Source organism: Engraulis encrasicolus, chromosome 6 (assembly GCF_034702125.1).
Source record: "Engraulis encrasicolus isolate BLACKSEA-1 chromosome 6, IST_EnEncr_1.0, whole genome shotgun sequence".
In the NCBI taxonomy this organism is placed as follows: Eukaryota; Metazoa; Chordata; class Actinopteri; order Clupeiformes; family Engraulidae; genus Engraulis; species Engraulis encrasicolus.
In genome coordinates, this window is record NC_085862.1 from 14,393,896 (window position 1) to 14,411,395 (window position 17,500).

Here is a 17,500-nt window from a genome sequence, read left to right on the forward strand (position 1 = left end):
GGGAGACATGAGGACCCTCTGATACCGCAACCACAACCAGGCAAACAGAGCAGACACTGTCAAACATTGCAGCCAGTTAAACATAAAAAACTAAAATGTCCTGCTGCCATCCGTTTGTAAGCTAACTCAACTCAAGGCTTAACCCAACTCAAGGCTTTCTCACGTTGAGTTAACTTACACACTTAAGGCAGCAAGGCAACTTTTATGTCTACGTTTTACGTTTGACTGGCTGCAATGTTTCTTCTTCTTCTTCTTCTTTACCTTTATTTCATAGTCAAGTCAAGTCAAGTAGGTTTTATTGTCAATTTCTTTACATGCACTGGTCATACAAAGAATTTGAAATTACATTTCTTGCTTTCCCATACAGACATAGACTAATCTAGGTAAGGACATAGACAGTATAGACATAGACAGTACTTATACATGGACTTAAGACAGTATGGACATAGACAGTGCTCATACAGACATTTAAAGTGCAAGACTGGACAACAGAAGACTTGTAGAGGACATACATTAAGAGGTATTGTTGTGCTTTTGTGCTTTTCCTAAAAAAAAGTCCTTTATAGCGTTCTGACATGGTAATAGTAGCATTTTGAAGAAAAATAAATATTAAAAAGGTCTGTCAAGTACACCAGCAGCAGTGTGTGTGTGTGTGTGTGTGTGTGTGTGTGTGTGTGTGTGTGTGTGTGTGTGTGTGTGAGTGTGTGTGTGTGTGTGTGTGTGTGTGTGTGTGTGTGTGTGTGTGTGTGTGTGTGTGTGTGTGTGTGTGCGTGTGTGTATGTGTGTGTATGTGTTTAGTGCAGGTAGAAGGTGCGGTGTGCGTCTGTGTGTGTGTTCGTGTGTCTGTGTGTGTGTGTGTCAGTGTGTGTCAGTGTGTGTATGTTTGGGTTTAGTGCAGAAAGTGCAGTGTGCTTGTGTGTGTGTGTGTGTGTGTGTGTGTGTGTGTGTGTGTGTGTGTGTGTGTGTGTGTGTGTGTGTGTGTGTGTGTGTGTGTGGTGTGTGTGTGTGTGTGTGTGTGTGTGTGTGTGTGTGTGTGTGCATGTTTTGAGTTAGTGCAGGTTGAAAGTTCAGTCACAAGTATAGTAGTGCAGGTGGAATGTTCAGTCGCAGATATGGTGGTGGGGGATGGGGGGGGGGGTTGTCAGTGGCCTTGCTGGCTAGAGGCTGACAGTGGAGGGAGAGTGGGTTGAGTGTTCAGCATCTTGATCGCTTGGTGCATTGTGCTGCTCGCCAGCCTGGTGGTACGGGAACGGAGGCGCTATATTATACTATAGTGTAAGTATAAATATCACAGGCACAAGCTCCATATGCTGGGTGTTATTGGTCTTGTCTCTGTGTGATCTGTGGCAAAAGGGAAATCCCATCCTGGGAAATCCCATGCTGCTTTGCACAATCATTCTAATCTGGGAGACAGCATATGGAGTCTATCCCTCAGCAAGGGTACCAGATCTTGGGCTCCAATCAGAGAGCGGGGAGGGGTGGAAAGACGATGGCTGCAGTTTGTTTGAATACAACTGGCACGATTGGCTATGATATGTACACAACAGTAGCATGCTGTTATTTTGCAGGGATTTTCTTTTTAAAGTGTAGGTTCCCTACGCATGCAGTAGAGCAAATACTACAGTGATGGGGCAAAAGACTGCAAACGACAATCTGCCCGTGTTCTCAGTCATGACTCGGGCTGTTTGTTTCTCTTACACACCCTGATGAAGGCCAGAGCGCCGAAACGTGTTTGTGTTTTTTAATGCATTAAAAATCATCATGCCCCTTAAATAAAGTTTGTTTTTTTACTACATTAACCAACTGAAGTGCCTGGACCAAGGATTTTTTTCCTTCTGTCTTTTTTGAACATGACTCGGGTGTGTTGACATGTACGTATCATGTAAGACATTCAAACCCCAATGTGGCAAATGTGCGGGTGCATGCATGAGCCTGGGAGGGGGCTCTTTCCGCTTAACGTCCTACATTTGTTTCCTGCTGGATGGACTGATTTACCACAGAACCACACCAACACACGCACAAAGGTGCAGGCTCACACGCTCAGACACACATAGACACATGTATGGTTGTGTGTGTGTGTGTGTGTGTGTGTGTGTGTGTGTGTGTGTGTGTGTGTGTGTGTGTGTGTGTGTGTGTGTGTGTGTGTGTGTGTGTGTGTGTGTGTGTGTGTGTGTGTGTGTGTGTGTGTGTGTGTGCTGTCTGGCTGTGTGTGTACATGCGTATGTGCATGCGTGCGGTGGGTGTGTAGGTGAGTGTGCATGCTTGGGTGTAATTGTGGGGGACATGTCCATACCACTTTTGAGATAAATCTGCTTTGTCCCCACCACTTTTTCACAAACGTAATGCAAAAAATAGCTTACCTGGACAATTTGCCAATTAAATTTCCCCCACTTTCCAAGCCAAACCTTCACCTTTGCATTCATGCACATTAACTATTGTTGATGAGCATGGATGCAAAGGTGAGGTTTGGCTTGGATGCAAATGTAGACGTATCGTGTGCTCTCTTTTCAGAGAGGAGCCTGTGTTAGTCTGTGCTGACAAGCTACGCACCCGCACTCACATACACACGCACGCATTCACACATGCATGTCCACACACGCACGCACACAGCACACACATCCTCTGACTTCCACATCTAAATTAGCACTGAGGAAATCTTTAAGTTGAAGAGAAGAATCATTGTCAAGCTCCAAGTAGAGGTCCAGGGGCCTATACTAAGAAGCTGGTTCAAGAGTAAACCAGGTTAAGTGAAGAGGTAAATCACCTAATAGAAGAGCCTGGAGTCCTCAGTTTCTTAAGATGATTGTGTGTGTGTTGGGTGGGGACAAAGGGGTCACTTGTCCCAGGCCCAGGGAGAGAGAGAGGGGGCCCATGTATTTGGGTTTTGGGCCCTTTTGGTGATAGTCAGAGGCCCAGCTCTGCTTGGGGATACGTGTACAGTGTACACACGCTTGTGCTTTTATGTACAGTCCGTTAATAGCGGTGCTTAGTCAGGGTGGGTTCCACAAACAGCCTGTCATGAAACGTAGTCTGTCTCCTGTGTCTGCTCTGGGTGTGTCCACGCAGGGAGTTACACCACTCAAAACAGAACACACACATTTTCCCAGAGCTCTGGAAAATAAACTCTCAAGGGAAAGCGGTATTTGAGCGTTATTTCAACACACTCCTGTGTACAACAACTTGTGAGAAAGTTTTTTTTAGGTGGTTTGTTTGGGGAAGTGTCTTTTCCTTTCCACATACAGGCCTAATTGTCTATTTAGAAACTAATCTAAAGCTATAATCTCCATCACGTTCATTATTTCAGTGAAATGTCTGCAAAAAAGACATGTTTGCCCATACACAGATTCGACTGCCTCATCAGAGGCCAAAATGTGAGCGGGGAGAAAGAATAACCTAGCTGTCCTTGAGCAAGGCATCTAGCTGTAGAGTAGAGTAGCAAGGCATCTAGCTGTAAGCTTACATTGCTCCAGGGTGGACGTAGAATCTAGATATGCCAGCTACAAAAGGCGGAGTTGTGTAAAGTAGTAGAGGTAGAAGTACTCTTACAGATGAAATTACACTAGTATGTTATACATGGTTTCAACAATGTCATACCACGAGTGTTGTAATAATTTGTATTTGTATAATAATTGTATTTGTATAGCACTGTATCATACAAGGCATGTAACTCAAAGTGCTTAACAAATGGGAAAAAACATCGTAATTAAATTAAATTAAATTAAATTAATTAAAACATTGTAATTACATCTTTAAGAATAGTACTTCTACTTGTACTTCATACAACTCTGACAAAAGGTAAAAGTTCTCCACATATCGTCCAATTATCAAGTAAAGTATTTCTTAACACAATGACTGCTGACATATATTATATATATATATTGTATTTTTTCCAAGCCATAACAAGTCTCAGTTAGAATTAGCAAATTATGAAATTTTCTTTACATGCTTACAAGTGTTATTTGTCTTTCCATTTACGTTTTTCACTATTCAAGTGCAATTTTCTAGATATGCTGTTCTGGGCGCAGTGTATGGAGGCCATTAAGGTTAGGTTAGGTTTCTTCTTTCTTTATTAGTCTTCACCAATGAGAAATTTGTCTCGGAGACAGGGAAGTTGCAGCACACTCAAAGAGACAACATCAACACACAAAACAAACAAAGGTTTAAAAAATAAATGGGGTACAGGCTCACAAACATTGGATGTCCTAACCCACTGGCCCGACACATTAAGTCCATAGTACCACCACCCCCCCCCCCCACACACACACACACACGCAGACACTCTATAATACTGTAAATATCCAGATTACATCCGTTCCATAATTTAAACAAAAACCCACCTAGTTCCCTTTTTTAAGCATTAATTACACACTGACTTCCCCTTTCTATAACTGGCGCTCTCATTATAAAACCCTACATCTCGATATCACACATACTCATTGCAAAACCTTACATCTTCATATCACACATATCTCAGAGTAAGGATAGAGCGATATATCGGTATCGGGCCGATATTTGCAATTTTTAAGTGCATCGTATCGGCCGATACGCGTGTAGTTTTGGCCGATACGCAACATTTATTATTTTATGTCATTTGGGTTTTTTATAAAGCATCAAGACACTTTATTTTTGTATTACTTGATTGTTAGACATTACTTGATTGTTAGAGTGGGTGTTTAAATGTTACAAGTTCTACCTCAATTTGATAATGTTAAAGGAATGTTTATTTTTAACTTGAGACCTGGAATATTTGTCATTTTTTAACTTTTTTTTTAACCCATATCGGCCCCAAATATCGGATATCGGAAATCGGGTATCAGCCAAGTGTGATGACAAAAAAATCGGTATCGCATCGGCCATTAAAAAACCTGTATCGGTCGACGCTTATCTCAGAGCATAACCCTGCAGTGCTCATGACCTTATCTGAGCTTCTGTGGCTCTGCTCCGGCATGTACTCAGCCCTGGCCTGACATGTATCAACCAAGCGTCTAATGTTTGAGCTGACCTAGCCCCAGGCAAAACTCTTGACATGATGTGTATGTATGTGTGTGTGTGCATACTCTACTTAAAAAACTAACCCTTCTTTGCATTTGCACTTGTTGTTCTGTATATTTCCTGTGCACTTCGTATTTGCTAGTGATGTTGGCTATGATTATGTCCTCTTTTGAAAGTCGCTTTGGTTATAATAAAGCATCTGCCAAATGCAATGTGATGTAATGTGTCTGCAAGCGATCCCAGCTGTGGTGCAATCGGCTAGGGCACTGACTGTTACGCCGGGGAGTAGACCCAGGTTCAATTCTGGCCCACGGTCATTGTCCGATCATCCCCTGTCTTTCTCCCATTACTATCCTATCCAATAAAGGCAAGAAAAGCCCATCACAAGTGTCTCCAAGCCACAAGCTGGATGCCTGGTCTAATTTGAGGCTAAAAAAAACAATAAGAAATTGGAGTGCTTCTGGGTCGTCAGCTTTTTTTCTTTTTTCCATCAGTGTAGGGGCTCTCAAACTCGTTCCAGGTAGAGAAAATCTGAGGCACTCAAGGTTACAATTGTTGTTATCCTTTTTATTTGGCTATATGCCTACACGTTTCACGACTTATGGCCTTCTTCAGGGCGTATCCCTAACAAGGGCAGAAAGGCGTAGTAGGCACTGTAGCCAAATAAAAAAGTATATAAATTGTAACCTTGAGTGCCTCAGATTTTCTCTACTCGGAACTGATGTGAGGCTAGTTGCCCTGTGTTGCTAATCCAAACTATCCAGTATGTAGCTCATCAACTGGCCAGGGGTGGATTTCTCAAAACCATAGTTGCTTACTACATTAGCTACTTTGTTGTTTTCAATGCATTTTCCCATTGGCAACTACCGAAGTTGCTAACAGGCTAACAACTTCCCTTTTGAGAAATGCACCCCAGCACTGTCCTGGCCTACAGGGCTGCAGGTGACCAGTTGGCCTGAGGTAACGGACATGCCTTACTCAAGAAGTGATTTCAGCAAGCAGGCGCTGAAGATCTTTGTCAACTACCCGTTTCTCTTGGGAACTTGCACTTTTATGTACCTGACTTTAATAGCCATGCAGGGTTCCCACACACACACACTTCTCTCTGAACACATCAGAATGTGTGAAGGGCTCTTGGACATAAATCTTGGCCATCATTTCTGCAAGTAAACACGATCAAGATAACTTAATCAAAAACTATCTGTCAATAGGTCTGTAGGCTCAAATTATATACTGCACATGACTGTGCACATTCTTCACTCACTTTCAAATAACCATTATAGCCTAATATGGTTACATAGCTTACAATTGAGCAGTCATGGGTAAGCAGTTAGGGCATCAGACTTGTAGCCCAAAGGTTGCCTGTTTGACCCTTGAACTGCCAGGTTGGTGGGGGAAGTAATTAACTAGCGCTCTGCCCCATCCTCCTCCATGACTGAGGTACCGTGCTCGTACTGCTCACTTGGGGCACCATTAGGAGTTGCCCCCTTGCATGGGTGAGGCATAAATACAATTTTGTTGTGTGCATTGAGCACTTGTGTGATGTAGAGTGATGTGTCACAAAGACAATGGGAGTTGGAGGTTCCCAGGTGGGCTTTCACTTCACTTCCACTTAACAGGTTACTAAATGATGAACTTCCTCTCCTCACAAACATCACACACATAATGGTTAAGCACACAGTGAGCCATGCATTGGACAATTTATTCAAATGATCTACCACTGACGCCTTTGTTTTAAGCCTCAGTAAGCCTTCACAATGGTGAACTTAAGATAATCCTTGTCCAAACCTCATGTACTGTCATCATATTGTATTGTGCGTAGGGATTTTTGTAAGGAGATAAGCTAAGTGTGGTAAGGAGTTTCTATGAGTACTATATCTTTCAAAGAATTGTCTTCCGTTTCCACTAAAAATGTCCAAAAAGTTCAGTTTTAATTCAACCACACAGACATGGGGAATCTCAGACGTTGATTATTTTCATATAGCCTATGTATGTATTTATGACATTGTTATATTGTGTCTCATCCTCCATCTCTCAACTCAATAAGATAAGTAGGGCAGTATGTAGTTCGGATGAAGATTATCACATTCAAATCCACCATTTTGAAGGACAGTTAAAAGAAAATGGGATGCAAACAACAGAGGATTAAGGAAGCTTTAGCTTTAGAAAATGTTTCAAGATGTCCACTCATGTCTACAAGAAGTTATAGGAAAAAACAGTGTCCCCTTTCCTGGTGCTGAATCACTGATGCCACCAGCTATTTTCAGTCAGGACTAGAGGCTGCCAACCTCATATGACAGTGTAATGTCTGAGTGCCTATTTACCTTCAAACCGACAAACGTCAAAAAAGGTCTATGTGATATACTGTATGTATACGCTCCTTGGCTATTTTACGCTACTCAAGTGAAGAAAACACTGAATGAGAACATTCCCTGTTTTACTTTACACTCAATTGCGACCCTTAAGCTCAGGCTTTGCAGATGGTTAGGGTCACTTAGGGGTCAAAAAGGCGTCACAGAGTTCTGCACATTTCTCCTGGCCAACCCATCCATCATCACAGCTGGACTCTCAAGTACTAGTCCTCCCCCATGATTGGTGCAATTTCCCCAAGTTTAACAAAGAAATAACACGCACATCTGTCTCAAAAATGGGTGCAGGACTAGAAAAGTCACATGAAAACTGAAAATAAAGTCAGTGACACCGAACCCATCTCTCTTCATTTAATATTGTGATGTTTGACTGGGCATGCTGCAAAAACTGTTACTATATTGAATGAATGATTTGAATGAATGAATGAATGAATGAATGAATGAATGAATGAATGAATGAATGAATGAATTAATTCATTCATTATTTATTTCTCTTCACACCATCATTTAGACTTTCTGTTACATGTCATGAAAAAGGTATATTAGTGTGGAGAGAAAGGGTCCCCGTAAGAAGCTAAATACAAGCGTATAAGCTGGGGCCCACATTTGTGCATTTGGTACAATAAGTATTGTGGCATATTAAAGTAAGAGAAATGGGAACTTGGTGTCGCAGACTTTATTTTCAGCTTTCATGTTGCAAGTTCTCCATCAAGATATCCAGTTTTAGTTAACATCGTCAGGAGGTATCTTTAGAATAACATCTGGAAAATCATGTTATGCTTTACTATTGTAATCTGTAGTGAAGTCTGTCTGGTTTCTTTCTTTGCTTTTCGTCTTTAACAGCTTTGGTTTGAATTAGGGGCGTAAATAAAATCAAAATGTATCAAAATATCGCAATATATTCTGATGATTGAATAGAATCGCATCGCATCGTGGGGCAATCTTAAGTATCAAAAATAATCTAATCGCTGGCCCCTGCCCAATAACCTAATAGAAGTGGAAAAGTAGTTGGGGAAAAAAATCGAATCGAATCGAATCGAATCGTATCGTATCATGGGGCATTCTTTAGTATCCAAAATAATCGAAGCATATCGCATTGAATAATAAGATATCAATATTGAATCGTATCGTCATGCAGGCTGTGGTTTACACCCCTAGTTTGAATCATTACAGTACAGCAGTGGTTCCCAAACTGGGTGTTGGGATCCCTATGGGGGGACATACTGTATTCTTAAGTTCAAAAGGGGGAACAGTTTGGGGACCATTGCAGCAGAGAGGATTGCAGTACCGGCGGGGGAGGAAGTGGATTAAATGGGGCTCTGAGGGCATCGCCTCTCTCTTACAGCAGTGTATCTGGTCAGACCTAATGGAACTGACACACTGACAGTGAAGCAGAGACAGGAAGTGAGTTGGGAGAGAGGGACGGGGAAGGGCTGGAAAAGGACCCAGGCCTAGAATTGAACCCGGGTCGGCCAAGTACGTTAAGCCACGGTAGGGCCACTCATCTGGTCAAACCTAATGAAACTGACACACTCTGGGCTGCTTCACATCCTTTGTCCTTGGTTGCCACAATGTGGTATCATGCACATTACTTTCGTAGCCCCTTAATGCACGCCGTACCTCCAGTGGCACGCTGTAATAGTCATTGAAAAGTTAACTACCATAGTACTACAATACTATGACATAACACAAGGCCTTTAGTAATGCACCACGCCAATGCCATTCTGGAAACAGTACATTTATAACACCGTGTCTGAACGTGTTTAAGTTTTGCTTTAATATAGTTGCCTTCCTTCGTGTCTCAAAGCCGTTTGACTCTGTTCATTCGTGCTCTTTTCAGCCCAGCCCTGCGCTTAAAATTACAGCAGGTGGTGAGACCATGCCAAAAGTCACTTATTTCTCCCCCTCTTCCAAAAAGAGACCTTCCAGTGAGAAATGCACCTAGCGGAAATAAAGAGCTTCATTATTTGACTCCGATTAAAGAAGAGTTTCCACAGAATTGGTTGGGTAATTATGGTGAAAGAAGTTGCAGACTTTAAGAAACAACTTCAACATGTTGGAATCCAAACTGTCACTTACACACATTTACCAGCAGACACTCCTCTCCTCCAAAGTCTATACCATAGATGGAGCTCATGAATATACACATCTGTATAAACTCCTGAAACAATTTTGCGAGCATTATGCTACTGTTAAAAAGCTACTGCTACTTAAAACAGTTATGTGTTTCTAAAGAGTGCTGGACTGGTTGGGAAATGGTGTTGAAAGCAATTCAGACCTGCATAGCAATAATATGTGTTTTGAGTGGTAGGTAATGGCCCTGTTGTTTGGGATCGGACTCTGCGATTGGTGGTTCAGAGGGTGCCATTTCCATCACATTTCTGCTAACCTCAGGAGTAAAAATATGCTACAAACCACCACCTACTCTACACTACATAACAGCAGACCTGGTCTACTCAACACTTGAACATCGTGCACAAAGGTGACAGCGTGTGCATTTATAACAGTTATAATCATTATAATCATGTGGTAAGCAAAGTTCCTCCCTTACAAAAGCCCAGGGTGGTAATGATTAACCAGTGGTGTGAGGTGAAGGCCTCTGCTCTGACTGAGGGCCTTGTTCACGCCGCTGGCATTGAGGGCCACGCAGGGAAACTGACATGGAGGGGACAAAAGGGGTCAGTTGTCCCATACCCAGGGAGAGCGTCCCCCAATTTTTGTTGTTGTGCCCTAGGCTGAGAGCGCGGAAACATTATTGTTTTCTCCACGGAGGCGGGGTGTCTGCGAAGCACGAGTCCACAAGCATAAGTCGAGGATGGGACTAGTTTGGATAATGGAATGTGGCCCATACCTCGGGATGCCCCTGGGAAAGTGATGCCCTTCAGACGTTATCGTCCCACCGCGACAACAGCCAGCAGCACTGAGCAGGCACGGCAGTCCCCTCCCCGAGCCTGAACTGGGCAGCACGCCACTTCGTCCTGCTCCATCCTGCTTCACATTGCATCTGCTGTTGTCCTAAGGCAGCGGCTTGGCTATCTACTCCTGACAGACACCATTTAGATCAGGGGCAGCCTGAGAGAGGGGTCCCTGGGGGTCTACAGTACACTGTCCAGGGGAGAAAGGGAAGGGAAGGGAAGTGAAAGGAAAGGGGGGGGGGATAGATAGGATAGGCCAGTGGTGGGGGTCAGGGACTCCTATGGGGTTCCATCATGTTGGCAGGAAAAATATAGCAACTAAGGTGAACCAAAATAAACCAAAAAAAAGCAAAACAATATTATCCTTAGGTAAAAACTGCATTAGAATACTCTATTGCATCTCTGAACATTACGACTATTATTGCTATAATTTTATAGATTGCAGTGGGACACTGTCTCAAAGGCCTTCTACGCTATAGGTACCTCCGGTGCTGCCTGCTGTGTGGGCATGTTATGGAAAGGGTAGTCTGATGGTGGATGGATACACTGTGACAGTGCTATTTTCTTCTTTGCAATGTTTTATATGTAGTAGGGGTCGACCGATCCGGGTTTTTTAATGGCCAATGCGATACCCACATTTTTTCATTACCCTTGGCCGATACCCGATTTCCGATACCCGATATTTGGGGCCGATATGGGTTAAAAAAAAAAAAGTTAAAAAATGACAAATATTCCAGGTCTCAAGTTAAAAATAAAAAAATATTTAACATTATCAATTTGAGGTAGAACTTGTAACATTTAAACAGCCACTCTAACAATCAAGTAATACAAAAATAAAGTGTCTTGGTGCTTTTAAAAAACCTGAATAACATAAAATAATAAATATTACGTATCGGCCAAAATCACACGTGTATCGGCCGATACCGATACACTTAAAAAACGCAAGTATCGGCCGGGCCGATATATCGGCCTATCCTTAATATGTAGACTATTGTGTGTCCTAGTACTTGAATGAGTTTAGGGATGCACCATCTCCATCCAGTTGTGAAAGGGGGTTCACCGAAAAAATGTGTAAATATTGTGTCATGGCCCATGTGAAAGGGGCCTTGGCTGGATCTTACTGGTACATGTGGGGACCTTCTTGCCATGGTAAAGTTTGGAACCCCTGGGATAGTGAAAGCCCATTGGGAAACTCCAACTCCCATTGTCATTGTGACACAGCACTCCACAGCACGCAAGTGAACACTGCACACAATGAAATTGCATTTATGCCTCACTCGTGCAAGGTCACCTGAATTGGCACCTGACGTGCAAGGTCACCTGACTGGCAAGGGTACCTTTATGCTCAGCAGTGCCAGAAATGCACGTACGGTTTCCTGTCAACTCCTGTGATAAGGTTAACAGGATGTGCAAAGGGTGCGAAGTTGCCTGAGTGTTGGCCTACATCAGTGGTGTAGTCTACGTAGAACGCGGGTATACGGTGTAAACCCACTTCAAAATTTCAGGGATTTCAGTATACCCACTTAAAATTGATTGATCCATTGTTTTAAATGGCACAAATATATACAGTAGGCCTATACCCACTTCAAAAAAATCTGAAATATACAGTATACCCACCATAAAAAAGTAGACTACACCACTGGCCTATACACTAGATGCAATAATAAAGATGCTGCGGCCGGACGGTCATATTGAAGTTGCATTGACTAGGAGTTCCTGACCTTTTCCACCAAAATGGGGTGAGCACAGAGAGCACTGATGATGGCAGCAACCTGAAACGTCTGCTCTACTCTGTGCTGACAAAAAAAAAAAAAAACTCCTTGTGCTTGACCTTAGTGTCTTATTTAGTGTGCGAACCTGCTCCAACTTTTTAACTATACTTTTTGGGGTCCACGCGCCCACTTATTTTTCTAAACATCTACAGTGCAATAATACCCTTTTCCAAAATGGGGCCCACTTTAAATGTTCCCTTATGCCCGGGGCCGACCTCTGACTCAAACAATAACGTTCAAAAAAATAGTCCACAGCAACCCGCATGCACACAAACATTATTTAGATTTTTAGAAAAAGATTTCAAGGCCCACTTGGAATACCCTCAGGCCCAACACAACAGATTGACCCTGCTTTTTGGCGGACAGAGCGAGAGGCAGCTTCCAAGAGACAGGAGGCTGTGATCATCTCTACAGCGCGGTTGTCATGGTAATGGGTCACTCACAGTCCAATAGGGGGAAAGCCCCCTCATTCAAGCCAGCCGTCATTTTCTCATAACTGTTTTAAATATGTGACATGGATTACAAATGCTGCTATCAGTTCTTGGGGAGGGCAGGCTGCCTGCCGTCCCTACTCTTTCCTAAAATAACTGCTCTGATCTGTTTACATGTCTGAATCCTTTGTCCCCTCTCGCAGGATCCTCTTTGCATCCAAGAGGACACTCCAGACTGTCACCATGGACACCCTGAGCACCACTTCAAAGCCACCAAGACCCACTGCACTGCACACCAAAAACGGTATTTTTAAAGACGACTGATTTGTAGCATTAATAGCCAGCATAGACGCACAAAAGTAGCATTTAATACCCAACAGAGACGCACAAAAAACAGTTTGGTATATAGCACATAGCAGTTTAGAATACCAATTTAATCTTATCAAACACCCATTGATAAAGTAGGCCTACACAATTTAAGGTTGACATAAGGCACGCATTGGTTTGTTTTGAAGGCTGTATTGATTTTATTATTTATTGTATTTATTAAATTGATGGACTACCAAGATTTACATTTTGTGTGAACTTTACTTAATAGGTTACATGGGTAGGTTCTGCCATTCCAAGGAGAGCAGTAAAAGTTTTATTTCAGGAAGCAACAGCCTAACATATTCGGTTCAAAGTTTAATGGGCCTCTGTTGTTAAGGTGTAAAAGTCATTAAACTTAATTACAACGGGACGTGTAGATCACATTTAGCCTATACTCTTTCCAATTCACACGGCAAAAAGTCTTACCTTCTCGTTTCTGAACCAGACGTTGCCTACTTTTTTCCTGATTTCTTCTCGTTTCCAGTTACAACTCCTGGAGTAACTGTGAAAGACCCCTCTCCTCCTCACGTATATCCCACATCTGCATTTAAAAAGTAAACTAATATGTTTAAAACGCCCGAGCCATCTTTTGGTATAGCATGAACTAAACCATCAGCATCTGTTGAAATTAAAACTATGGTCCGAGGAACCTTGGCCGTGCGCATCAAAGAAGCGTCTTCTACATCTGGACTGGACAGCTGTGTCTGAAATCCGGTTTTGTAAGGGAGTGAGTTGGACACATTTTTTTCCTCCTCCAATTTTTGGTCAACAACCCCCCCAGACGCAGTCATTGGCTGGAAAACATTTAAGACATCACCCAGCGCGTTTTTGATTGGATCAATGTCTATTCAGTCAAGGCCTCTGCGACATTCCACGTGTGCACCGCGTCTACTCCGCCTGGAGGATGTCTGAGGCCAGCGCAAGAGCAGACCGTTTTTTCCCCCTAATTCTTCTCCCGAGTGTGATGACTTAACTTCGGGAGGAGACGAAAAAAATGCCTTCGCCAAAAGGCGGGTCGTGCGAAACCGCTGTACGTGCAGCTGCGCACGACTTGAAAGTAGGCTATAATAAAAAAATCATATTGTTTACGCAGACTGTGAAAGTTTAGGCTATAACTTCCAAAAATATATTGACATGCCATCAGGTCGTGTTGTGATGTTTTTAAGTGGAGTACAAAATTACTTAGTAATAAAAATAAAAAAAACAAGCAAATAACTCGCACCATGTTTGTGTTTGGTAAAACGCATTTACACTGCACATAGGCCTACTCCAGTAGAATGTTAAGTTTTAATGTTATAAAAAAAATTGTCAAGGGTCTTTGGGGGACAGATAATTGAACTCTATGAAACAGGAAAGGGACATTGAGTTTCACCCAAATTAAGAATGTTAATTGGCACTGTTGAAATTCAAATTCAGAACTGCAATATGTAATAATCTGTTGAAATCAAGCCATAGTCAGGTAGAATAAACGCTTTAAGCAAGGAAAATTGTTCAGTAAGCAAAGGGCAACCAAAAATAGCATCAGGTGGTGAAATGAAAAAATGCTGTAGGCCTACACAAGAAGGCACTTGAGGAGAGATGGACTACCAGAAGGTCAGGAAAATGACAAATTATTTTGATAAATGCAGAGATAAGCGCCAACATGGGACAAAATCATTTGGAAAAATTGAGACCAACATTTAACTTTTTTTTCCAGCCACTATTAACACTACATCTGGAGAAGTCATCAAGGACATTGTGCCAGGAAGAATGGACAGTTTTGCTATCTGAGAAAATTAAGAGCCTTATCCACTAGTGGTGTCAACAATGATCGATCCGGCGATGCAATCCAATGCGGGGCATGGACGATCCAATTCAATGCGGCAAGTTCCAGAATCGATGCGGCAATTCTTTAAAGTTTCAATTACTTCCAAGGCAAATGAATGTTAAATTAAATAAAAGTACTTCAAAGCATTGCAAGACTGATACAGACTGATCCAGAAAACAGCCAATACATTGTTGCTCAGTATCTGACTACTTGTATTGCCTCATCATGACAGATGAAACATTTGCTTTGCTTTCAATATAAATGTAATGCATTGCAATGAATTGTATAATTGAATCGGATCGTGAGGGCAGTGCCAATCCACACCACTATTATCCACACAACTACCACAAAACACTTTCCGTTGTCCAATGATGTTAAAGGGGGCAATGCACAGTAACAAAAACTAGGATATGTAAACTTTTGATCAAGGTAATTTGGGTAGTTTTGGTTTTGATTACAACTTTGAAAGAACAGAATGTCAAAAACCTCTGTCTCATTACAAAGTTGTTAAGGGATAGAGATGTCTGGTTGTCCGGGTTTTCAATGCTTGAGAATAAAGTTGCTTTTTTGTGCCATTTACAGCTCCTGATATTCCCGCAGACACCCACCTTGAAATGATTGACTAGCAATACAACGCCGATTTGGAAATGTGTCTATGGTCCCACAGCCTATTGGTCCCACATCACTAAGATCTCTTAACATTATTTTTTAGGCATATTTACAGCATATTCTTGCTGCTTCATGTTCCCATATTTCTAAGATTTTATTCAAATTTAGGCACTATGTTCCATGAGGGAAGAAAGGCACATTCTCTTAGTTTATTTCTCAGAAATGTGGGAATATGGAGATGTGGGGCACAGGGCCTATATTTAAATAATTTCTTTAAAAATGTGGGAACATGGGGCAGCAGGAATAAGCTGTGGGACCATTGGGCTGTGGGAACATAGAGCTGACCCCCTCCGATTGCTATTTGCGCTACATGTCATTTTGCCATGTTTCGTAATTACGTTATTGATCCGTCCAAACTACATGAGATCATACTGGCTACATGTGGCACATGAACAGTAAGGGTTTGACCACCTGAAGCTTATGTAATGGAGGCCAACTAGTAGAATGTTGAACGTGAAAAGTTGGTAAACCTCCCTCCCTAAGTCTTATACAGTATCGATACAGCTGAGCTATCGGACTGTTCCTTTAGCTCAGCGGTATCTTGCTGTGCCTCCCATGCCCGAACTGGAGCGTTGACTAGGAGGTGGCGGGTTCAAGCCCTGAGTGGCGGACTGCGCAGGAACACCTCAGTTACACTTATCCAGTGTTTCTCAAAGTGGGGCGGAAGCCCCCCTAGGGGGGCGCGGAGGTATTTGAGAGGGGGCGCGTGAAGTCAGAAGGTTTTTCTTTTTTAATACTTTTCTGCTTTGCCATTAAGTCAGCACATTCACTTTACAATCACAATATATTCATTAATTTATTCACTAATATGTAGAGAACATCATAGGCCATATACGTGTATATTAGGCTCTAATAAACTTTACGAAGGCCTATTTATTTGCATTTTCGCAACCATTTTGCTCGAGGGGGGCGCAGACAGACACCCTTCGTCTGAAGTGGGGAATGGCACGAAACGTTTGAGAAACAATGCACTTATCTAATGAGAAGAATACAGTTTAGACATGCACGCACGCACGCACGCACGCACAGCACACTCTCCATTTAGAAGTCCACAAGTAGGTTGTTTATTTCAGGATACGTGATACAGAATAAATGTTATACATTGTATTTAAACACTGATAGTCTGCCTCTCCATTTTTCACATGTAAAAGCGATGATGTGTACATTTCATGTGGTGCATGTCATGATTCCCGAAAGAAAACAAAAACCAAGAGAAGTAGACCCTTGAGACGTGTCACGAGACGGCACTGGCAATCTACTGATAGGATTAGTCACAGATGATTTTAAAAGTTTGCTTATAAAGAAATAAAAATTAAAAAAATGAAAATACTGGAACCAAGACGATTAAGAGTCCATAAGAGTCCAGAAGACAAAAAAAGAACAAATTGGTTTCTTTTTTTAGTTGGTTTCATTCATTGAGTCAGGTCAAAATGCACATGTCAAGGGGGGATGGGGGGATGCATAAAGACTATGCACGTCACTTACGGTCTACATATGCGTTTCGGCCATTTTGGCACTCTGTGCAGAGGAGGCCACTTCCATTTGCTGATCGCTCAGTCCTTCAGTAGAAACACACACACATGCACACACACACACACACACACACACACACTCACGCATACATACACACTAAAGGCCCTCGCGTTTTGCTTAAACATCAAAACAAAAACTCAAAACCGACTTTGAAAGAAACAACAATCAAACAAAAAAATAAAAAAACACAGACCCCTCCCCCAACCCCAAACAAACAAACTAATTTTTTTTAAACATCCCATTCATGTGTCTATCTTCATTCTGCTTCCATAACATACAGTATCATAGTTCAGATTTGTGGTTTCCACGTAAGTCCCTTGGCTGAGCAAGACCAGTCTGAAGCAGTCAGTAGGCCACACCCACCACAATACACCAGACGGCCATGACGGGCAGCAGGGCCAGCGGGGTCAGATGTCCTGGGCCCAGGGCAATCAGATGGTGGGCCCAGAACATTTGCTTTGAAAGCTTTTTTGGGGGGGGGGGGGGGGGTCTTTCAGATGACTCTGTCCTGGGCCCCACCAAAGCGGTCATGGGCTCTGTGGGCAGTACTGGTGGTGGTGGTGGTGGACCAGTAGAGACCAACGAGGCAGCCAAGCTGGGAGTCCTCCACAATGGTCAGTCTGTGTGTGTGTGTGTGTGTGTG

The 17,500-nt window shown here is 42.5% G+C and overlaps 2 protein-coding genes across 3 annotated transcripts in view; both read right to left on the minus strand.

The window, feature by feature from the left end:
* The window catches only part of tmem45a (transmembrane protein 45a), a 22,626-nt gene extending 9,047 nt beyond the window's left edge, over positions 1-13,579 (minus strand). The window contains exons 1-2 of one of the 2 annotated variants that reach the window (XM_063200731.1): positions 13,499-13,579; positions 13,275-13,389 (exon numbers count right to left, since the gene is read on the minus strand). The gene's annotated coding sequence lies outside the window, so the exon portion shown is untranslated. Of the gene's footprint in view, positions 1-13,274 lie in introns of both variants that reach the window. The other variant, XM_063200729.1, reaches the window with a different exon arrangement.
* Positions 13,580-17,334: 3,755 nt separating this feature from the next.
* The window catches only part of sin3b (SIN3 transcription regulator family member B), a 41,617-nt gene continuing 41,451 nt past the window's right edge, over positions 17,335-17,500 (minus strand). The window contains exon 22 of the mRNA XM_063200732.1: positions 17,335-17,500. This exon is cut by the window's right edge and continues 943 nt beyond it. The gene's annotated coding sequence lies outside the window, so the exon portion shown is untranslated.